Source organism: Cricetulus griseus, chromosome 6 (assembly GCF_003668045.3).
Source record: "Cricetulus griseus strain 17A/GY chromosome 6, alternate assembly CriGri-PICRH-1.0, whole genome shotgun sequence".
Classification (NCBI taxonomy): domain Eukaryota; kingdom Metazoa; phylum Chordata; class Mammalia; order Rodentia; family Cricetidae; genus Cricetulus; species Cricetulus griseus.
This window is the reverse complement of record NC_048599.1, coordinates 33,279,069-33,302,484: the sequence shown is the minus strand read 5'-3', so window position 1 is coordinate 33,302,484 and position 23,416 is coordinate 33,279,069. Positions and strand designations below refer to the sequence as shown.

Sequence of the window (23,416 nt, the reverse complement as noted above, 5' to 3'; positions counted from 1 at the left end):
CTTAATAACATGCATGCTTGGCATGACTTGTTTTTTATGTCCCACCTGTGGACAGCCAGCCCAATCCCAAATTTAACAGCAGAAATCTAGTTTTAAGGTGTGGAGAGGGCCAGCAAAATGGCTTAATGGGTAAAGTTACTTACTACAAAGCCTGAGAACCCGAGTTTTATCCCATGGGCCTACTTGGCAGAAGGAGGAAGGAGAGTTGTCTTCAGACCCCCACATGCATGCCTCTACTTGTGTGTGTGCACACAGCCAACCAAAACATCAAAAAAAAAAAACCCAAAAACTTTAAGGTATGGAGAGATGCAAGCATGGTGGTTCACGTCTATCACGAGTTCGATGCCACTTTGAGCTACATGGGAAGTTCAGGCCATCCAGGATTTTATTGTGAGAACCTGTCTCAAAAAAAGAAATAAACAAATAGAATAAAACCCAAACAAAGAAAAGATAGAGTGAGCATTCACTTATGAAACATGTTTTAGCATATTTTACATTAATCAAATATTGGCTGAAGCGTTAGAATGTGACTCCCTGAGATTTAAACAAGAATAGACTCCATCATGATCATCAGAAGAATCAAGTGGCTAAGACAAATTTTACAGTAGTAATGATGCATCATGCTGAGTATACACTGGCGAAAATATACAGACTAAGATCTGAGAACACAGGGCAACGAAGCTTCGAAGGAGTAGGGGTGGCTGTGGTGAGGGAAGGACAGCCGACTTAGGAACAGTGGCAAGGGCTCCTGTAGGAAACAAAGGTGGGGACCAAGGTAACTGATTTAACAAAGAACACCTGGCCTTTGATTTCAACCAGATCCTGGGATTGTTCAGGTCTCCCATCCTCCAGCTACAGAGCAATGACAGAAGACTGGGTTCCTCGGCTACAGGGTTCCTTTGAGAGAAGAGGGATGTCTCTCAATAAAGGATGGATAGGATGGTAACAGGAGGTGGCAGCAGAGGGCAAGGTGTGACAGCTGAATAGCACTCTCTCTGCATGTGTGACACACATACAGAATGTATGTGTTTGGAATACACCATTTTTTTGTATGGGGGTATTGTGTGTGTGTAGTCAGGAAATAGCATTATGTAAGTATGTTTCCAAATGAGTGTGTGTTCAGAATATGGCATAGTGAAGTAAGTGTGTGTGTGTGTGTGTGTGTGTGTGTGTGTGTGTGTGTGTGTGTATTAAAAATGTAGCAAATACCCCAGTCCAGCCAAGGGGGACTGAGGTCCAGAAAAGCTTTAAGGATAATTACAGAGCAGTAGCAACACTGTCCAATAGAAATACAGTGTGAAGGACACATGCAAAGTTACGATTTTTGTAGTCACATGATACAAAGTTAAATGGATACACTTAGTTTTGATGAAATATTTAATTCAGAATTTCAAGGTATTTCAACTTGATTATTATGAACACTTACTGTTGAGGTAATCCATTGTTTGGTTTTGTTTCTTAACTAAGTCTTCAAAAGATGTATATTTCCTGCTCACTGTACATTTCTATTTGGACTTGCAAAAGTTCAAGTGACCAAAAGCCACCTGGGCTCCTGGCTGTTGTATTGTACAGCCCAGCTATAAAGGAGAATTTCCTACAGTGCACACTTCCTAATAGAAAATCAACACTTCCTTACCTAACAAGTAGTTGTGATTAGGAAAATCCCTTCTAATCCCATAAATTGGCTTTCCTCCATTCAGAAATTAAACTAAAGGTTAAAATAACTTAAAATCCTGAAGTCTTGATAGTCATTAGACAGTTTCAAGTGTGCTGAGGAACCATGTAAGTTGGGAAGAAGTTTTGTTCCCTTTGGGAACACAGCTTTGTTCAAGCTCAATAACAAATTACAACAGCTGCTGTTCGCTGAGAAAATGCTGGGACGCCACCAGAAAGGCCAGGACACGTTCCCAAGTTGTTCCAGCTGCTTCCCCCTGCCTCGTAGGAGCCATAGGCAGCCTGTTTCTCATTTCAGCATACAGTCTGTTTTTCTCCTACAAAGGTCTATTTTAAGTGACTGGGGCTTTGTATTTCTGTATAAAACTTTACAGCATGTCATACCTCCTCAGCGTAGATTCAGTTTGGTGTTTCTACTTTAAATGCTTTAGTTTTGGCTACTTAAGTCATGGTGTTTTTTCCATGTCAGGTGCCTTGGAAAGCAGTCTAGTAACACTTTACCCGATGGATGACCCTCCCACCCCCACCTTGGGTCCTTTCCTTAAAACACTGCTTGAAACACTTGTGCATGACCTGCAGTAGCATTCGTGTACATTGGGTCATGTTGAGCATCATTTCATTCTCTGTTATCCCCATGTGGAAAAGATTTGGAGGCCTAAAACTACAGCATATGTGTTGCAAGGGCTCATGCTAGAGTGTAGCGAACTATTAGACACCCCAGTGACAGCCAGCCTCCTCCTCTGAGAGCCATGTGCACCTTTTATCTCCTCCCCTAGAGTGCCATCTTGTTAAATCCAAATTTGTGCCAGAATCCTAAAACTGGGTCACAAAGTCCTGATGCAAAGACCAGTCTCATGCTCCATTCTGTGGTCCTCAGACCACAACAGATGCCACAGGAACAGGGCCCTGAACAGCACACAGTGAGGTGGCATCACTAAGGAATGTGACCTCTAGGTGTGAGGATCTACAGCAGAGCCATTTAAGGATTTCTCATATGGAGAAGCTGCATGAAAATACAGATGTGAGTTACAGTTAGAGAAAACACTTAACAAGCCAGGCAGGGTGGGAGATGCATGTGAGTTCAGCTTCGCTAGTTTGGTGAAAGAAAGATTTGTTATATAGTCAAGATGTTCAAATGGGCAGCTACAGTGAGCGATTATTTTCAGGTTCACATGCCACCTTTTGGAGTTTGTGAATTAAGGTTTTTTTTTTTTTTTTTTGTGTGTGTGTGTGTGTGTGTGTGCTCGAGCACACGCACATACACATTTTGAGTGCAGTGTCTGAGGAGTCCAGAAGAGGGTGTTGGATCCGATGGAGTTCTAGGCGGTTGTGAGCTGCCTGATAAGGGTGCTGGGATCTGAACTCAGGTCCCCTACAAGTACTCTTAACCACTCTCTCTCCAACCCCTGAAGTACATTTCTTTTTTTGTATTTCCTTGTTTTCTTTTTCTTTTTATAATTGTAATTAGACCAATTTTAAATTAGAAACAAGCTTCTCTTACATGTCAGTTTTTATCTCAAGGATAATCTTTAATGATTTATTGAAGTACATTCTGGAGGCTGAGAAGATGGCTCGGTATAGTGGTGTACACTTGTAACCCCTGTGCTGGAGACAGGCATGTCCCCAGGGCTCATTGGCCAGCCTGTCTAATTGAACTGGCAAGCTCTAGGTTCAGTGAAAAATACAAGGTGGACAGCAATAGAGGAAGACACAAAGGTCAACCTTTGGCCTCCGCAAGTGCATTTAAATGTAAACACACCTGCATACTCACATGTGCATCACACACAAGATTATATTCTGGGCTATCTGACACACTCTTACTAAGTGTGGGTCATGACTGCCCCATTTTGACTGGAAAATGGGTGAAGGCGAGTATCTAGCATAGTTTTAAATAAAAGCGAAACAGGTATGAAGAAGGGTATGACTGGTGGTATTTCATGAAGTATTTGTTTCTGTCTTATACGTGTGGGCATTGGTGTAGATCATGATGGAAGGTCCATGTACTACTGTGGGCGGAAGTCAAGTGAGTTTGATGGATTCGCAGCCTCCACTGTAGGTCAGAATGCTATGAAGGGTTTTGAAGGCAGGACTGCACTGGTGTCACTGTGTAGGTGCTGTCCTAATGGATTCTGGGTGTGGCCCAGCTACATTATAACCAGGCCTAAAAGTTGAATCTTCTTAAGTAACTGGAGAGGGTCATGGGTCCAGGCCAGATATGAAGGATGGGCGATGTGATACTTACACAGTAAAGAGGACGTCAGAAGTCGGCTGTGGAGCCTGTTGGAGAAGTGGTACAGTGAAATAGTATGAGAGTGTAAAGGAAAAGGAATGAAACTGCCTTGGGAAGTTATCCTAAGAATTTGATGAGTAAGGGGAATGGGCATATAATTAGCATTTATTTAGAAAAGTACTATTTGGGTGTTTATCAGTTAGTATTGAAATACATACAACAATTTAAAATGAATCTAAATTAAAACTGTCCACCTGTGCCAGAATGCAGGTATTAGTGGCAACAGTGAAAGGGACTCTCAGCTGTGACCTAATCTTTGTGTTTTGCTTTCCTTCAAGAATGTGATGTCTGTGTTTGTGGACTAAGGCGATTTTGAAATGGTAGGGTATTGACAGGAACAGTTGACAAATGAAGTATGTGGTTGGGTGGGAATCCACTCCAGAATCCCAGAGTGGAAGATCAAAGCCCCTTCAGGAGGAACTGATATACTGCAGAGAGTAAGGAAGAAAACATGTCTGTCACATAATTGATAGTGACAACAGGATGGCTGTTGATCCATCCTTTGTTTTAGGAAGCCTATTTGGAGTCTTCAAATTCTGAGCAGCAGCTGGGAATTTGGAGGGCATTTCTGGTTCAAGAGACCCCTTTCCCACTTCCTGGTCCAGAGGTACGCCAAGGGTCAGCGTGGGCAGGAAAACCATCCCTGTGCTCCCACATATCAGTGTCCTTTCAGAGGAGGCAGGGAGCAAGTCACCTGTGCGGTTATTTGTGGTGCTTTTGACGGTATACAAATCCTAAACAGTGAATTTTGTGTGTTGCAGATGGACACCTGAGGTAGAGGGTTCTGAACTTCCACCAGGAGAGATCAAATGTGTGAGCCTTCAGAATTTTACAGCAGCCAGGCCTGAATTGAAGTTGGCCAGGCCTGAACAGAAGTGAGAGGAGAGAGAGAGATGCTGGCCTGACACGGTATGTAAAAATGAGATAATGAAACCCAGTGCTCAGCAGCCCAGAGACTTGGTTCATTCGCAGTCCTGTCATTGAGGCTGGGGAGATATTCTATGCCAGCTTTGGAAAGTTGCTGTGGAAACCGTTTGCAGGGGAATTCCATCCATGATGTAGCAGGAACAGAGCCACCCCAGAGTCAGGACATTTTAGGAACCCCAAGAACGTAGAGTAGAACCATGCACATTGTAGGGTGCATTGACCACATGCCAGGCACAGCTTTAATAGGTTAACCGGTTAATTTTCATAAGAGCTGAATGGGGCAGGCATTGCTGTTGGCACTAACAGTACCATATGGAGCATAAAGAACATAGAGCTAGTACCGGCCTTTACCAACAAACTATGTCACTTTTCCTTTCCCTGCCCCAATGTTTCTTTCCTTTTTTCATAGAACTGTACACTTCTGCCTTTTAGGAAATAGCATGGAAGAGTATCATTGAGATCAATGTGACACAGTCCAACAAATGGTCACAATGGCATTACTGCTCTTCCAGAATCTTGCTACTCCTCCATCACTTATAAGGTCTGCTTTGCTTCTGAACTGACACACACCACAAGGAAGATGGGACACCAAGCAACGTTAAAGCAAAAGAGACATGGCTTTTGCTTGGCTTCCTAATTATCTCGGGACCTGTGTTTTTGAGAGGCAGCCACAATGCTATAGGGAAAATAGGTCCTGGTTCCAATTGACAGGCCATGGACCTATGAGTGAAGCTCTAGAAGCGTGGGCCAGCCCTCAGGTCGTCTCCACTGATGTTTAGTAAGTTGGAGACAAGCTGTTCTTGATGAACCATCCTTGCTGAGCCCCACCCTTGGGGCAGATTGTAAACAAAGCAAACACAGTCATTTGGCACTATTCATTTCAACTCATAGTCTACGGTAGCTATCAAAACATTCATTTACAATGAAGAAAGCCAAAGTCACATGAAATTAAGTGATGCACTCAAGGCCACACAGCTAGCTAATGAGTTGCTCGTATTGACCTAAGGTTTTCTAAATGTTCAGCTTGCTGCTCCTTACTGTGGACCCTAGTTAGATTCCCCTGTTCTGGCCCATTTAGGCCAGTCCTTCATGTTCTAGATCTTCTGGTATCTGTTCATGTTATGCAATATGTTTTTTGTCTGTCACACAGAAGAACTGTTGTATGACATGTTGGTCAATGTTTTTTCTCCATGTTTGACCTTGTGAAAGTCAAGGGTGGGTTTGTCTTGGATGCTTCATTTCATTTCTTCTGGCATAGCTCTTGACCTAGTAGAGAAGGGCAGAGTGCAAGTGAAATACATACCAAAGGGTATTAATGTGGATTTTCATTGCTGTGATGACAACAGTGTAAGAGATCTTCCTGCTGGTACCCAAGTCTTCTGGCAGTAGAAACTTGGATTTTGAGGCTGTTCAAAATAAACCGAGGCCAGGCATGGTAGTGCATGCTTGTAACCCAGCATTTAGAAGACCAAGGCAGATGAATCACAAATTCAAGGCTAATCTTATCTGTGGGTAGAGCTCAGTGGTAGAGAGCCTGCCTAGCATGAACAAGGAAGGCTCGGGGCTCAATCCCTAATAACATGCCCTAAATGAAATAAATGGAAAAAGTAAACAGCAAAGGTAAAATCATTTTTAATTTTACATTGTGTCTGTGCAAGTGCATGCTCATGTGTACGTGTGTATGTGTTTGCTTGTGTAGGTCAGAATACCTCAGGGCAGTCAGTTCTCTTCTTCCACCATGCAAACTCCAGGAACTCAGGATCTCAAACATGGTGGCAAGTGCTTTTACATAGTGAGCCATAATAACTGGTCCCATAATAACACCTTAGACATCAGGCAGCTGAATCATACAGTTCCACAGAAGTAGTGCTGGGGCTCTACTGACAGAGGCAAGGAAGAGTCCCTTAGTAGCCAGTGTTTTTATAGTCACAGTAGTAAAGCAAAGAAAATATTTGGTTATGATCATAAGGTGGAGATATTTGGTTTCTCCCATTGGAAATACAAGAAACAACTTGACGTTCCACTTAAGTTTGCAAATCAAACCAAGCTTGGGTCGCTTATAAGGACCAACTGGTTTTGTCAGCTTGGGGTATGTCAATTCCTGCCTCTATTTTAACTTACTTTAACAAAGTTGAAGTTGTCTTTCATGCATCCTTGGTCTTTCCTCTTAGATAAAATATCTCAGTTTTGGACTTGTATAAATAAATATCATCAATAAAGTGTAACGGTAAAGTAAACAATAATAGGAACTGCCACAGAGCACTCTGTGTTCCATGAGATTGTTAAAGTAGTGAAAAGGCTTTTAATGGGGAAGAGCGCGTGTCTGCCACTGGAAAAGACACTGGGATGTGCTGTGGTTAATGTATTAGCTACGTTTCCTATTATGATGAAACACCCAATGAAGTGACTTAAGAAAGAAAGGGTTTATTTTGCCTCATAGTTGAGGATTCAGTTCACCATGGCAACCAGGGAGTGAAGGCAGCTGCTCATATTGTGTACACAGAAAGCAAAGAGAAATGATTGCTGGTGCTCTCCCTCTCTTCATTCAACCTGAGACCCCAGCCCATGCTATGACGCCACCCCCATTCAGTATGAATCTTTCCTCATCAATTAAGCTTCTTTGGAAACATTTTAACAGGCACAAGAGGTGAGGTTCCTAGGTAACCCTAAATCTTTTTAAGCAGTAGTCAGGATTAATGTCCTCTGTCAGTCCTCACCAAAACTCAGGGGCTTCATCTTCAATGTCACAGGGCCAGGTATTAGTGAGACCTTTAAGAGGTGCTAGATTGTTGAAACAGAGGTTTCATGAATGGATTAATACTTTCCTTGCAGGACTGAGTTCTCATTCTTATGGGACTGGATTGGCTACCACAAGGGGTATTGTGATGCAGGCCTGACATGCCTACTCTCTCACATGTACCTGTTTGCCTTTCTATCATGAGGCCCTCAGCAGAAGCCAATGTTATATTCTGCTCAGTTGTAGGTATTTCGTTGCAGCATCAAGAGTGCTGGGAGTTGTGCAAATAATAACTATGTCATTTCAGTTGGCTTTGTTCATAGGAATTGAGATGCTGTGCTTTTCACCTGTGTGTACAAATGTCACTACAGTTATTTGGGAACTAAAAGCAAACCTTAGCTTTACATCATGCAGACTAGGCAGTACTTATCTCTATACTTAGAACCTGTAAGAACCCACAAGTTATGGAGGTGGCAGCAAAACCAGAATATGGGAGTCATTATATTACAAAACATGGAAATTTTTGTCAGAAATGTTAGGTAACTTAAGCTCTTTTGTTTTGTTTTGTTTTGTTTTGTTTTGTTTTGTTTTGTTTTTCGAGACAGGGTTTCTCTGTGTAGCTTTGGAACCTATCCTGGCACTTGCTCTGGAGACCAGGCTGGCCTCGAACTCACAGAGATCCACCTGCCTCTGCCTCCTGAGTGCTGGGATTAAAGGCATACACCACCAACGCCCGGCTAACTTAAGCTCTTTAAGTTATTATATTTTATATTAGCTAGTCTTTTAATTGGTGTTGCTACTTAAAAACCTACTCCAAGCTGAAAGAGTCTCAGCAGTTAAGAGCACTGGCTGTTCTTCCAGGATCCAAGTTTAACTCCAAACACCCACATGACAGCTAACAACCATCTGTAGTTCCAGTCCTGGGGGATCTGATGCTCCCTTCTGGCCTCCATGGACACTGTACATACACAGTACATGGATATATATGCATGAAAAATACACTTAAAATAATTAAAAAAAAAATCCCTACTCCCAAACATAGGAAGGGTTGAGTATCCTTTCTGGAAATGCTTAAGATCAATAGTTTAGAATCAGTAGTGTTTCAAACTTTAGGCTTTTTTTTTTCTTCAAATTTTCAAATATTTGTATTGATTTTACCAGTGAGGCATCCATACCATGAAAGTTGAAACGCTCCAAAAAGTTTTCTATTTTCATAATAAGTTTTAGCTTAAGTAGTCATCAATTTAGCTCATAATTCTAAGGGGAGATAATTTGAGCATGGCCCAGCTGTTGTACCTAGACCAGCTTAGCTGCATTTTTGCATTTCAGTCCTCTTCCAGTTGGTTAGGGGAAGATGGCACCAACGGGGTGACTGTCCTCTGTTCTGCCTGTCTCCATCCTCTAGTCTGAGCTTCTTGACATGGAAGCATGGCTTGAAGAAATGGAGCAAGCAGGGCTCAACTGTGTGACTCCCCTGTATCCTACTAGGCAAATAGCAGGACAGACTAGCTTCGAGAGGTAAGAAAGATTCAGCCCTTGACAGGGGAGAAGCACTTGAGCTACTTTACAAAAGGAGGGGACGTGGGGCACAAGGTTGTGAACGAGAGCACATCCTTGAAACCTGCAACAAATGTACATAGTTTGCCCCGGGGAACTAACAACATTCCAAAGAGGATGCTGGAAGGGAAGCCATTTGTGTGGTTTACAACACATGACAAAAATCTTATGGGATTGAGAAGAACGGGTGCTGAGATGGTCCTAGAATAGAAAAGCTTCACACTGGAACGTAAAAAATAAATTAATTAAAAAAGAGGAAAAAAAGCTGCACACAACCCCGCTTATCCAGCACAATGTCTGAAAAGGCAGGACTAACATGCAGACAGAAGAGCAAAGTTGGGGGGGAAGGTTCCCCCCACTGTTCTTTTGTCTTATTGATGGGAGTGGGAGTAGTGGCAAGTGGTGAGGCTTTGGCAATCTGAATGGAGGTAAAAAAAAAAAAATAAGAAAGTAATTTCATCTGTGACACAGCGACAGACCCCCCTCCCACACACACCTTAATTTGACAAGCCTGGAATGCCATTAGTTCTGCATGCTTCAAGCTCTATGCAGTTGTGTGTGTTGGAAGAGTACAGAGTTGTGGGAAAGAACTAATGGGCTGTCTCCTGCATCCTTCTTCTCTAATTAAAGTTAAGGAAGGCTTCAGCTTACAGATGCTTGGCCTCCATCTGTTACCACGTTAGTCATAGCAGCCTTATAAGGGTGGGATTATAGTCAACCTTCCACATCTCTGGATCTGTGTCTGTGGTTTCAACAAGCAGTGGTTAAATAACAATAGAAAACACAAATAAAGCTCTGATCAACCGACTGGTTAATAAAACAAGATCTAAGTGTCAGTTATGTTCAAGAAACTCATATGCAAAGATATATGACTAAACATGTCTTTATCATGTTTAGTGATAAAGACATCACTAAACTGGGAATTACAGTTTGGAAATCAGCCTACTGTCCAAAATGGAACTGAAGATGGTGGCATAGTGATTCTGTATCAGATAAAGAAAACTTCAAACCAAAACTAGCCAGAAGAGATAAAGAGGTCACTACCTACTAATAAAAGCAATGTTTCATCAAGAAGATGTAACTATTGTAAATACTTATGCACTGAGTCGTGGGCCTTCCAGTTTCATAAAGCAGATGCTACAAAGCTTAGTAAGTCATGATACAGTAAGAATGAGAGACTGTAATACCCAGCTCTCATATCCACATCAGCAAAGAAACTTCAAAGTTAAATTATACCTTAGGCCAACTGGTCTTAACAGATGTCTACAAAAAACATTACACCCAACAGAGAGGAAAACATTCTCAGAGGAAAACAGAGTTCCTAGAACTGAATGTAATGAGAACACAACCTTCCAGACCTCCAGGGTGCAGCCCAGACAGTCCTAATTGGAAGGTTTACCGCTATAAGTGCTCACATTAAAACATCAGATCTTGATAAGCAACTTAATTGTGCAATTCAGAGTTCTCAAAACCAGAAAATAAAACTAGATGGAAAGAAATGATAAAAATTAGAGTGGAAATTAATGAGATAGAAACTGAAAGAACAAAGTAGATAATTAAAGAGTTGGTTATTTGAAAAGATTAGTAAAATTGATGAACCCATAGCTAAACTAACCAAAAGAGAGGGAAGATACGAATTACCAAAATTAAAAATGAAAAGGGAATTGTCATAAAAGATGAAAATGAAATCCAGAGGATCACTAGGAAATACTTCAAAAACATATTCCCCAAAGCCTGGAAATTTGAAAGAAATGGATGCATTTCTAAATACGTTTTGCCTACAAAATTAAAACCAGGAGATATAAACAATTTAAATGGAATCATAGTAAGCAATGAGATTGAGGTAGTGATTAGAAGACTCCCCACAGAGAAAAGCATATGGCCAGACAGATTCACTGCTGAGTTGGTTGAAGTATGTGGTCTACCATCTTCCCAAGAAGCCTAGTAGCAAGACTTCTCAAGCTGTCCCACAAAACAGACACTAACAATCTCAATCTATGGAACCAATATTACCATGATACCAAAGTCAGATAAAAACATGCAGACTAGTTATGAACATAGGAGAGAATTATAGTCTCTGATGAACATAGAAGCAAAAATACTCAGAAACTACACATAAATCAAGTTAAAAGAACACATCAAGAAATTTATACACTATAACCAAGTTGATTTTATCCCAAGGATGGATGATTGTTTCTATATATATTAATAAATGCATATAAGTTTATAAAATAGACTTAAGGAAAGAAATTATATAATCATTTTGAGACATGCAGAAAAGGTACTTGAGAAAGTTTGACCTTCCTTTGTGATAAAAGTTCTGAAGAAATTAGAAATAGACAAAGCATATTATCTTAGTAAAGGCTTTACATACATCAAAGCTACAGCCAACATTATATGAAGTGGAGAAACACTGACAGCATTTCCTCTAATAAGTCATGAGTGGCCTCTTCACTCTTATTCAATACATGACTGGAACAATTAGACAAGAAAAATATATAAAAAGCATAAAATAGGAAATGAAGTCAAACTGCCCCTCTTTTGCAGATGGCATGATTCTATACATAGAGGATCCTAAGGACTCTATCAGAAGACTTTCAGATGTGCTAAACACTTCCACCATGTTGCAAGATTTAAAGAAAAAACAGCATGTAAAAATCAGTAGCATTTATATCAATAATGAACTTGTTGAGGAAGAAATTTGGAAAAACAGAGAATTCACAGTGACTTCAAAAAATATATAACCAGGGATAAGCCTAATAAAGGAGGTGAAAGTCCTCTACAATGAACTCTTTAGACACTGAGAAAGATATTGCAGAAGATACTGGGTGGTAAAAACCTTCTATACTCCCAGACTAGCAGAATTAATGCACTGAAAGTGGCTGTACTACCAAATTAACCTCTAGATCCAATACAGTCTCCACCAAAATTTCAATGACATTCTTCATAAAATAAGAAGCAAGTATCCTGAAATTCATGTAGAAACACATAAGGACATGGACTCCTCCATGCAATCCTAGGCAGGGAGTGTGGTGTCAGAACCATCCTCCAAACTGTAGTAACAAAGTCAGCATGGTGCTGGGACAGAAACACACATGTAACCACTGGAGCATAGTAGACAACCATAATTTTTTTTTTAACCAATGTGTCCAAAACACATTTCTTGAAAAATCTATTCGTGGGAAAACCTAATAGGGCTGGTAAAATTGGATATACAACAGAAAACTAATGATCCATGTCTCTCACCCTGCCAAAAAAACAAGTCAAAATAGACCAAAGACCCTAGTTTAAGGCCCCCAAGACATCGTGACCGCTAGAAGAAAACAGGGCAAACACTTCTGAATAGAACCTCTTAGACGTGTAGGATATAACCTTAAGAATCGGCCAAAGGGATTCCATGAAATCAGAAAGCTTCTATGCAGCAAAGGAGACCATCTGCAGAATGCACAGACAGCCTGAAGAGTGGAAACTATAGCCATGTGTACATCAAATAGGACTAATGTCTATAATACGTAATGAACTGCCCAAATAGGTGATGGGGAGATGACTCAGAAATTAAGAGCTTATACTGCTCTTGCAGAGGACCTGACTTTGGATCCTAGAACCCACATAGGGTGGCTCACAATGGCCTGGAACTCCAGTTCCTGTGCTGCTACTGCTGCCTTCTGGACTCCAAAGGCTCCTGTGCAAGCATGCATACATGTGCACACACACCCACAGAAAGGCACTTAAAATAAAAGTAAATCTATAAAAAAAGAACTGCAGAAATTAAACATAAAAATTACAGCCACCAATTAATAAACATGACAGGTCTGAAAAGAAGAAACACAGATGGACAATAAATGTTTTTAAAGTGTTCAGCATTTTTAGCCATCAGAGAGATGCAGTTAAAGGTACTTTAATATTCCACTTCCCTCCTATCAAAATGCCCATCACCAAGGAAAAAATGATAATAAATGCTGGGGAGAATGTGGAGAAATAGGAGCCCATATTCACGGTTGTAATAGTGTTCAGTGGTGCAGCCACTGTGGGAATCAGTGAGGAGGTTTCTCAGAAAACTAAAAAAGAACTACCACATGAGCCATCTCTATCCTCATGCTCTTTTGAATCTTACCAAACAGGAATTTGGATATGACTATTGCTGCTCTATTCACAATTACAATTGAATCAGCCCACATAGTCATCAACAGATGTGGTCCATATACACACAGAATTTTATTTAACTGTAAAGGAAAATAAAATTGCAAAATTATGGAACTATGTGGGGAGCAGATAAAATCCTGAGTGAATATGAGCGTGGTCATGTGCCTCAGACCATGGGAATTGTAAAGCCTTCCCTGGGTCAGGCTCAGAGGAATGGAACAGCCTTCCTCTGGTCCACATAAGAATGTTACAAACGATTGAAACTAGTGTGTACAGAAACTCTCAAACACAGCTTTCTTCTCTTTGATGACTACAACCTGAAACTTCTCCCATACAGAAACCTCCTAAGATTAGCTAACATGCCTCCTCCTCCTTCAGCTACGTACAGTAAAGCCACCTCCTCAATTCAGATGCATAAAATAACGGTGCTGAGTTTCCAGACTGCTGCCCTTGTGTCTTCATCAGAGTACACACCCTGCCTGATTCCAGTTTTTCTGTACATGTGTCTGTGTGTCTCCCTTTCCTGTGCCACCCTAGTTGGGTCAACCCCAAAGCCATAGAGGTCACTTGGGAACTAGAAAAATATTATATTAAGATAACCCAGACTCAGAAAGACAAATACTGCATGCATGTTATCTCTCAAATGGGGATCTTGGTTACTAGTTTCTATAAATGTGATTGAATGGTGTTGAGTGTGAGCATAAGTCAGGAAGCAAGAAAGGGGACCCCAGGAGGGTAATTAGATGTTTTAAGGAAATGGATAAAGAGCTTAATGTAACAAATGTGACTGAAAGTGGAAAGGGGAATACCGAGGGATTGAAGGCTACAGGGACAGAGGAGAGCGATGTGGAAGAGAGGCAGAGGAGGATTGTTCTAAACAAAGTGTGTATGGGAATTTCATAAGGAAACCTCATATTCTGTATGTGCATTTAAACTTGTAAAGCTATTTATTAAAAGCAACAGAAAAAAACAATAAAAAAATCCTGTATCTATATTGAACATGTATATATATACCTTCCCCTGTCCGTATTGCTTTAATCATGCAACTATTTACATAGCATGTAAATTGTCCTAGGTAGGTACCATAACCTAGGTGTGTATATGTTGTATCCAAATACTTTGTCATCTCATATAAGGGAGTTACCTATCCTTAGATTCAGCTAATGGAGGGTTCCTGGAACCACTTCCTGGGGATACTGAGGGATATATATATTTCACATGGAGAAACTGAGACTAAAGAGATCTGGTGGCTTTTGATAGATAACACAGAGAGTAGCTAAGGTGGTCTGTGAAACAACTGCATGACATCCCAGAGTCCTCTTTCAGGCACCCCATGGTAAAGTGCCTGGCCTGCCAGGAATCAGCAGTGTTCCAGGGCTTTGAGCTCCTCCCCCTTTCCCTTGTTATAATGTCAGTCGAGATCTGGGAGGAGGGGGTTACAAAAAAGCAAGAGGGTGGGATGACACCAATGAAGAGCTAACTGCAAGTAGTTAGTGAACTATTTGGAGTCTGTCCCCCACTCTACCTGTGCAATTAGGTTGTGTAATTTTTAATGCTTTCTTGGTATTCCCTGTTCTCCCCTGGGTGAGTACTGGAGCCCCCCCCCACACACACACAACAGTTTAAGCATTGTGTTTTGCATACTGAAGATGGTGCTTCGATAGTGTTCAAGGCTTCCTCTAAGCTACCCACCAGAAAAAAGTCCCTAGGCCACTGTTGGGCTGTTTGAAACAACTCCTCCCTCAAGACACTGTCCTTGGGAGGATCTCCCAAGCTTCAGCCCTGTACACACTGGAGCATAGGCTGCCCCACCTGCCCTGTGGACACCCCTTTGTCTTCAGTGCAGTAGAATCTCATAAGTCCATGCTTCTGGCTCTCTGCCCACTGCAGACAAAGGCATGTGCTGCCATCAGCTGGCTGAAAAATCTTAAGAGGTTTAGTGGCAAGGCATTTCATTTCTTTTCTCTGCATCCTTTTTCTTCTCCCATCCCCCAACCCTGTCCCCATTCTTTTCAATGGTGGCTTAGAATCCTCAATATGGTAATAGTATATAAGCCTTGCTTGAAATAAATAGTATTGTTGGAAAGGTTGCCGTCAGTTGGGTCCTTTCAAGAAGGTTTTATGCCCTTACCTAACTTGAGGCACAGTCTGGTATCCAATGAGTATTAGTCATTTGTAAAAGTGACATTATGTCTTAGTTTGTCAAGAGTTGGAATGTAGGGCCAGAGAGTGAAGATACTTTCTGCCGTGCCTGGATACCCGAGCAACCTGAGTTTGGTCCCTGGGACCCACATGGTAGAAGGAGAGAACTGACCCCTGCAAGTTGTTCTCTGACCTCCATGTATGCGCCCTGGCATGTGTACACTGCTCACATAAGATAATTAATTAAAACATTTGGAATGAAAGAATATGTAGGAAGCACAGTGCACTAATTTGGTTTCTGTTGGCCCCAACCAACCTGGGATGAAAAGGGCTTATTTTATCTTATAGGTTATAGTCCGTCATCAAGGGAAACCAAGGCAAGAGTTTGAAGCAGAACCACACTTACTGGCTTCTTCCTAGGCTCACATTCAGCCTTCCTTATACAGCCCAGGCCCAGCTGCCTAGGATGGCACCTCCCATTGTAGGATAGGCCCTCTAATGTCGTCCATTACCAATCAAGAAAATATCCTGGGCCTGGAGAGGTGGCTGAGAGGTTAAACTCACTGGTTGCTCTTTCAGAGGAACTCGGATCAATTCCCACCACCCACATGGCTACTCACAACCATCTGTAACTCCAGTTCCAGGAGGCCAATACTTTCTTCTGGCCTCCCATGAGCACCGGGCATGCAAGTACTTCACAAACATACATGCAGGCAAAACACTCATGCACAAACTATTAGGAGGTGTGGCTTTGTTGGAGTGGGTATGGTCTTGTTGGAAGAAGTGTGTCACTGTGGGGACCGGTGTTGAGGTTTCCTATGTTCGGGATACTGCCCAGGGTCTCAGTTGACTTTCTGTTGCCTAGAAGGTGTAGGACTCTCAGCTATTACTCCAGTACCCTGTCTGCTTGCATGCCTCCATGCTCCCTGTCATGATGAGAATGGACTGAACCTCTGAAAGTATAAGCTAGCCCCCCACCCATTAAATGTTTTCCTTTATAAGAGTTGCCATGATCATGGTGTCTCTTCACAGTAAAAGAAAGGCACACATAAAATAATAACAAATTTTACAAAAGAAAAAAAAATCCCACGAACACACCCACAGGCCAGTCTGAGGGAGGCAGTTCCTCAGTTGAGGTTCCCTCTCCCCAGGTGTTCTGACGATCTAGATTGGCCATCACACCCAGGAAGTGGGAAGTGAGAAAGGGAAGGAGAAGAACCATGTAGTACCATGTGAATGTATCTTAGTTTGTTTCTATTATTGTGATGAAACACCATGAACAAAAGCAGCTTGGGGAGGAAAGGGTTTCTTTCATCTTCCACTTCCAAGTGTAAATTACATAAATATATTTTGCTATCATTCCATTATGGGGCACAGAAGTTAACTATTCTTGGGAAAAGAACTTCTTAAAGCAATTGTGAATATAATCATTTCCTGTATGTTATGTTACTTCCCATTTTTCCAGATAAGAAGCAAAAGAAAGCCTATTTATTTGGCTTCCTATATGGCCCTCCTGGGTCAGCTAGGCAAGAAAATAGATTTTACACATCTGTGTAGCTCATGCACTAGGTTGGCTGTGGTTGGGCAGAGTGAGGCTAGACAGCTGGGCAGAACTGTATCACTCATACATCTGGGGGTTGACTGATGCAGGCTGAAGTTACCTGGCAGACAGCTTTCTAAGTACTGACTCAGCTGGACTCCTTGCTGAAGGCTGTTCAGACTGGCAGCTCCCAGTCACACCCTAAAAGCTGGATGGGAGCAGGAGCTGCTGGAGGAAGCCTCTCTCCTATCACGGTCCAGGAAAAGTACACATAGAAACACAGGGACCTCTTTCGACCTAGGCTTGGTGCTTCTCTGCCATTCAGTTGGCTAAAAAGCATGTCCCATGCTCAAACCTGAGTCAACAGGAGGAACAGAGTATTTGCCTTTGCCAGGTGAGTTTCTAATATTGACCTTAAGACTAATAGGGCAGACTACCCTGCCTCTGCCTTCTGCCTGGTTGGGCAGCTGGAATGTGAAATGTGAAAGCCTTTACCACTGCCAGTTTTAGTAGTAGCTGCAGTTTGTCCTCAGTGATCTACTAATTGCTATTGGTGGGATGCTATATACATTTATGTTCTAGAAACTTCGTCAGTACCTCTGGCATTGCCTGGGACTTTTTGCTTTACTTTGTGCGATGACCTTGTTCATCTTAGACTCATAATGCCTTTGGAGTATGTAGCATGTTCCACTCACAGTGACAACCTGTCACTGCAGCCCAGCAGCTGCATAAAATAATTTGAAAGGAAATCATTGGGTACCAGTTGCTCTTGCTTGTCAGGAGGGAGAGCAGTAAGGACCCTGGAGAAATTTCCAGTCTCATGGATGTGTGTGTTTTCCTGCATTTTAGGCGAAGCCTTTGCATGCTGTAAAATATGCCATTTCTTTGCTTCTCTGGATACCTTGGCTCTCTCAGCTGGCGAGGATACAATTCAGCTGGAAGGAGAAGAGGCGTGCTTTCACGCTGGTTATAAATTTACAGGACTTTTTCCAAGTTAGCATGGAAAAGACTGGCTGTTTTATGTTTTTTCTAAGTTCTAAGTCATACAGCATATGCTAGGGTTGGCATGACTGCGAGCTCCTGGCTGTACATAGAAGGTCTGCAGAAGAAATCTAAGCTTTGCATGATTGAGTGTCTTTCCAACTCTAAGTAATTTACACTGTGTCCATGCTTTGTCCAAGCAGGTCAGGCAGGCAAGCAAGTAAATAAACTCAGGAGCCCGATGCTAGTACCACAGTGACATCCCCTTATTTGTCCTGATGGGAGCACTCAGTTAAGGTATTAGTGAAACTGTGTACCCCATTAATACTGTCAAAGTGCCTGTGTCCTAAGGGCTGGAGAGATGGCAAGGCAGTTAAGAGCATTGCTGCAGAGGACCTGTTAGGTTCCCAGGATCCTTGTGGAGGTAGGTAGGGGTTCATAGCTGCCTGTAATTCCAGCTCCAGGAGATTCAGCACCTTCTTCTGGCTTCCTAGAGCACCTGCATTCACATGCACATACCCACACACAGACACACATGTGTATACACATAGTTAAAAATAATAAAAATAAATATTTTTTAAATGTCTGTGTACTTGGTGCCATGTTTCTATATGTATAGATTAGAATAACCTAAGAGAAGGAAAACAAATGTGTACATTAATTAGCAAGTGTCCCCTTGTGCTGGCTAGATTTATGTGAACTGGATACAAACTATAGTCATCTGAGAGGAGGAAGCATCGATTGAGAAAATGCCTCCATAAGATTGGGCTGTGGGCCAGTTTGTAGGGCATTTTCTTAATTAGTGATTGATAGGGGAGGGCCCAGCACATTGTGGGTGGTGCCACCCCTGGGCTGGTGGCCCTGGGCACTACAAGAAAGCAAGCTGAGCAAGTCATGGGAAGTAAGGCAGTAAGCAGCACTCCTCCATGGCTTCTGCGTCAGCTCCTGCCCTGTCCTGACTTCTTTCTATTATGAACAGTGATATGGAAGTGTAAGCCAAATAAACCCTTTCCTTGTCTGACTTGATTTTTGGTTTCATCACAGCAATAGAAACCCTAACTACGACACATCTCTTGACTGTCTTATTTGGGAGTTCCCCAAAATCAGATCCTGGGATCTAGATGCCAGTCCTCATTTGTGTGGATGGCTCTAGGAAGGATGGGGGTAGTGAGAGAACAGGAAAATGGAACAGAGAGAAAATAGTTGGTGATCCCTGAATTATAATGGTAGGAAAGCTAGATACATTTAATAGAAACCACCCATTGAAGTTTGAGTTTTGAACCTTTTCTTGGCTAGCATGTGCAGGGTGTGGTCTTTTTTTGGGCTCCTGGGCAGCAACTGTGAGCCATAGCTCCTGACCAGCCATGTAATCACAAAATGGAGCAACTCTTCTTGCACAGCAGACTGCGTGCTAAGCAAGAGTGTTAGTGGGCAAGTAGTATGCAGTACAACAAATTTAATTTACTGTAGCTTTATGAAGACATAGCCCATGGTAAAATGAGAGACAGTTACTGTGTAAATGAGCAGATTCTTACTATAGACACTTGAACTCAACCCTCTTGGGCCCTGTGGGAGGTGGTGTTGACCTCACCAAAGAGGAGAGGGAGCTGGGGTGTATATCCACACTCCTGTTCTCTGTTGAAAAGGACTATTCCAAGGGCCACTGACTCTTTTGGTACTTCTCACCCATCCATGAGTGATTTAGGTATACTACTGTCCCAAGTAAGCTTTCAGTAAAAGTCACAGGGACCCAAAATGGGAATGGTTGACACTAAAGGGACCATGTCCATGTGTGGTGCCCTGATGGTTAGTCTGGATTGTCAATTTTATTGGATTAAGAAACACCTAAGAGCACCTGAATAAAGCATTCCCTTGGGTGTGTCTGTGAGGACATTGCTGGGGACAGTTAGTTCATGAAGGATCTGACCTAATCAATGGGTTAACCATTTGAAATGTACATGGTGTGATTGCATTATGGGAGATGGTGAAAGGTAGATATAGGGCCTAATTTTCATGAGTAGCTAACTGGAGGTATGCCTATGGGGGCTATGGCTTGGCCTGGTCTCTTCCTCTGTCCCTCTCCCTCTTCTTCCTCTTTGCCAACATGTGAAGAATATCCTCTTCTGCACACACCTACTCCCATGGTTTCCTGCCCAAGTGCACGGGGCCAGGCATTTATGGATGGAGCCCTCTGAGATCTTGATCCAAATAAATCCTTCCTTAGATTGTGTCTGTCAAGCATTTGATCACAGCAATGAAAAAGTTGACTCACACTGGTGCATCTACTATAGTACTTTCAAGAGATTCTGAGGAAAGGGGGAATGAGTAACTTTTAATACTAGACACACTTGAAACTGAGTAACTTTATTCATTATGTAGCCATTTTTTAAAAAGGAGCATATATGAAACGTCACAACTTAATTTTCAGCAGAAAAACGTGTTTGAAGTCAACTCCATTTTTTTAAGATGGGGTCTCACTATGTAGACTAGACTAGCCTCATAGAAATCCACCTGCCTCCATCCTGCAAGTTCTAGGATGTATGCTACTGTTCTCTGCCCAAGCTCCCATTCTTACAAAAATGGCTTTAAGTATAATGTATATACCATAAATTTTAAGTATACATATGAGTATTTTGTACTTTATACAACTTCCTAGATATTTCATAAAATGGAGTGATACTGTAAATGGATGTTTGGGCTAAACTTGCTCTCAATTATATTATTAAAGTAACCCATGGGACAAGAGTTTGTTCTCTTTTATATCTTAATTAGATATATTAAGTATAATATATAATTATATACCTGTCTTGTGTTTTATTTATGTATTCTATAGAGATTATGATTGTTTTTAGTTTTATTATTTTTATGAACATTTATTTTATTTCCTTTTAAGCTGGATTTCTGGGTGATATAAATATGTACTCATTTCTTTGTGAAACTGCTAAATTGTTTTTCCAAAGAGGATGTAGTAAATTATATTCCCCACCCCCAGTAGTGTTTGAGTATGGACATTGTCCTATGTTCTCACCTACAGCTGATGTCACAGATCTCCTGTTTTATTCCTTTGGGTAGTTCTGCCATGGCAGCTGGTGGTGTGAGCCTTTCGCTGATGGTTCATGGTGCTAAGCATGCTCCAAGTGTGATTTATCATCTGCACTCATTTCTTGGTTTAACATCAGTCCGTGTGTTTGGTTATGGTTTAACATCAGTTTGTGTGTTTGGCTTATTTTTGTGTTTCATTGTTTTCTTTTTATCAAGTGGCAAGAGTTTCTGAGCATTACAGGGTTTTTTTTTTAATTTTTTGAAAGTTCAAAATTACTTCCACATAAAAAAGTAAACACTATTCTAGTTTGTATCACTTGCCTGCCATAATGGCACACTCAGGAATTGTTTTGTAAGATGAATTTCTTCACCACAAGCCTCTAAATGAAGGGCAAGAGTGAGCTGGATTGTAAGTCGTTAGCCGGAGACAGTGATTGTCAGCTGCTCGGCGGATCTTATTAAATGAGGAAAAGTCTCCTTAACTTCTGGGAATGGGTAACTGGTGATTAGAAAGATATGGAGGTGCTTTTTACTGTTTTCCTCTTGCCGGCTCCTACAGAAGTTGTTCAGCTTCCTCTGTCCTTTCCTTTTAAGAATGATGGAGAATTGCTTGCCATAAAAAGTTGACAGTGGGGGTTATAACCCCATGAAGGGACTGAGCATGAGCGGTGACATTTGTGCTCCATGGTGGGCCTCTCTGTGCGTTCCTCTCCACAGTGGCCTCAGGAATCAGCCCTATTTGCCTGCCTGTCCTCTCTTTCACTTATGACCAAACTCACTCCTTCCTAAAATTTCTCATATAATAAAGATAAGCCAAATACATGCCTGCAACTAGCTGATTGAGTTAAAACAACCAATAGGTGAATTATCCAATATCAGATAACATTTTTTAAAAATGAGACAGAAAAGACTCTTGTCCAGTCCATTTGCCATCTCCTGACTTTCAGTTTTTCAAATGCTCAATGAAAGCCAATTTTTCATCCATTAAATCCTATGGAACCCACAGTGTACAGGATGCTGCATACGGCTAAGAGGAGTTAATCATGGACAGCAGTCCTAAGACACATTTCCCCAAGAGGCTTCCATCATGCCAGAAGTGCATGTCCATACTAAGTACACCTGTAGTTTTGGTTGTAATAAGCTGCAAGATGACGTAACATCCAGGGAAGAGGCAGAGGTTGGTGAGTACATAGATTCTAGAATTACATACTCCAGAAGATTAACAAGTAGGGCTGAGATTTTAAAATTCTCTCTTCTACATTTTCTATGGCTATTTTTTTTTGCTTTTGTGATTAAAAAAAAAATGTTGCTTTCAATATAAAAACATTAAATTTACCCACAATGAACTGTTATGTCATAATTCTATAACCAAAAAATATTAACAATTTTAACCAGAAAATATTGTCTATGGTGTAGTTTTAACATGTTTTAGGAAGCTTGGTATTTGAAAAACTAGACAAATCCTAGAAAGATAGACACATTGATAAAATGGCCCCTAGTGTCTCATGTGAAATGATCAATAATATCCTTGTGTCTTACTAAGTGACAAATGTGCTTTGTGGGTAGAAATGAAATATGGTTTCATTAAATCCTAAACACAGAAAACAAATATTTGGGCCCCAAATGCTGTTTCTCATATTGTTCTGTAATGCTTTTTGGCAAGTGAACTATGATATGTGCTTGAGAAGTCACAAGGAGAATATGAAACAGCAATTTCTGAAATTTCATTAGCTCAGCCATAGGAGACCCCCAAATTTGGGGAAGAAAGAAAATTTCCAGGGTGTCTGCTGTGGCCTCAGCTCTCTTGAGCCTGTAGGTATGTGAGTGGTGTACGGATGAGTGAGCATGTTGTTCACTGTACTGTTCTCTTCCTCGGTGCCTCCACCAGCCTGATGCTGTCTCATAGTTCTTCAAGAATGACACATTTGTTTCCTAACAATGCTAATGACTACAGTGACTGTTCACAACACCTGCTGCAGTCATATAACATCCTGCCCGAGACTGCCTCCCCTTCCCAACCACACTGTTACAGTCATTCAACCCCCCAATTTTAAAGTCTTCTTGGCCATCTATAGGGCCAGAATAAACCAAACCGTCTCCAAATATTAACTCAATATTATGTTTTATGAGATTGGTTGTGTCTTATTTTTTCTACCCACAAAGTGACTCAAAGTTTGTTTCTACATGGCATTAATAGTCTCATATGTCAAGTCTGAGCTCCGTGACTTTATGTTGTTTGCTTCCAGAAGGCTCCAAAGTGATGGATTCTCATGACTTTGAGGCTCACTTTGTAGTTTGATTTTGTTTGTTTGTTTCACTTGCATGTTGATTTGATTTGAATGAGTTTAATATTATCCATTAATTGGAGGCTATTAGGTAATTC

General features: G+C 41.4%; 1 protein-coding gene across 2 annotated transcripts in view; it reads left to right on the top strand.

Annotated features, from left to right (window-relative positions):
• The window catches only part of Rin2 (Ras and Rab interactor 2), a 208,223-nt gene that overhangs the window by 34,997 nt on the left and 149,810 nt on the right, over positions 1 to 23,416 (top strand). The window contains exon 2 of one of the 2 annotated variants that reach the window (XM_027421601.2): positions 4,726 to 4,873. The gene's annotated coding sequence lies outside the window, so the exon portion shown is untranslated. Of the gene's footprint in view, positions 1 to 4,725; positions 4,874 to 17,258; positions 17,405 to 23,416 lie in introns of those variants that run through there. The other variant, XM_035446250.1, reaches the window with a different exon arrangement.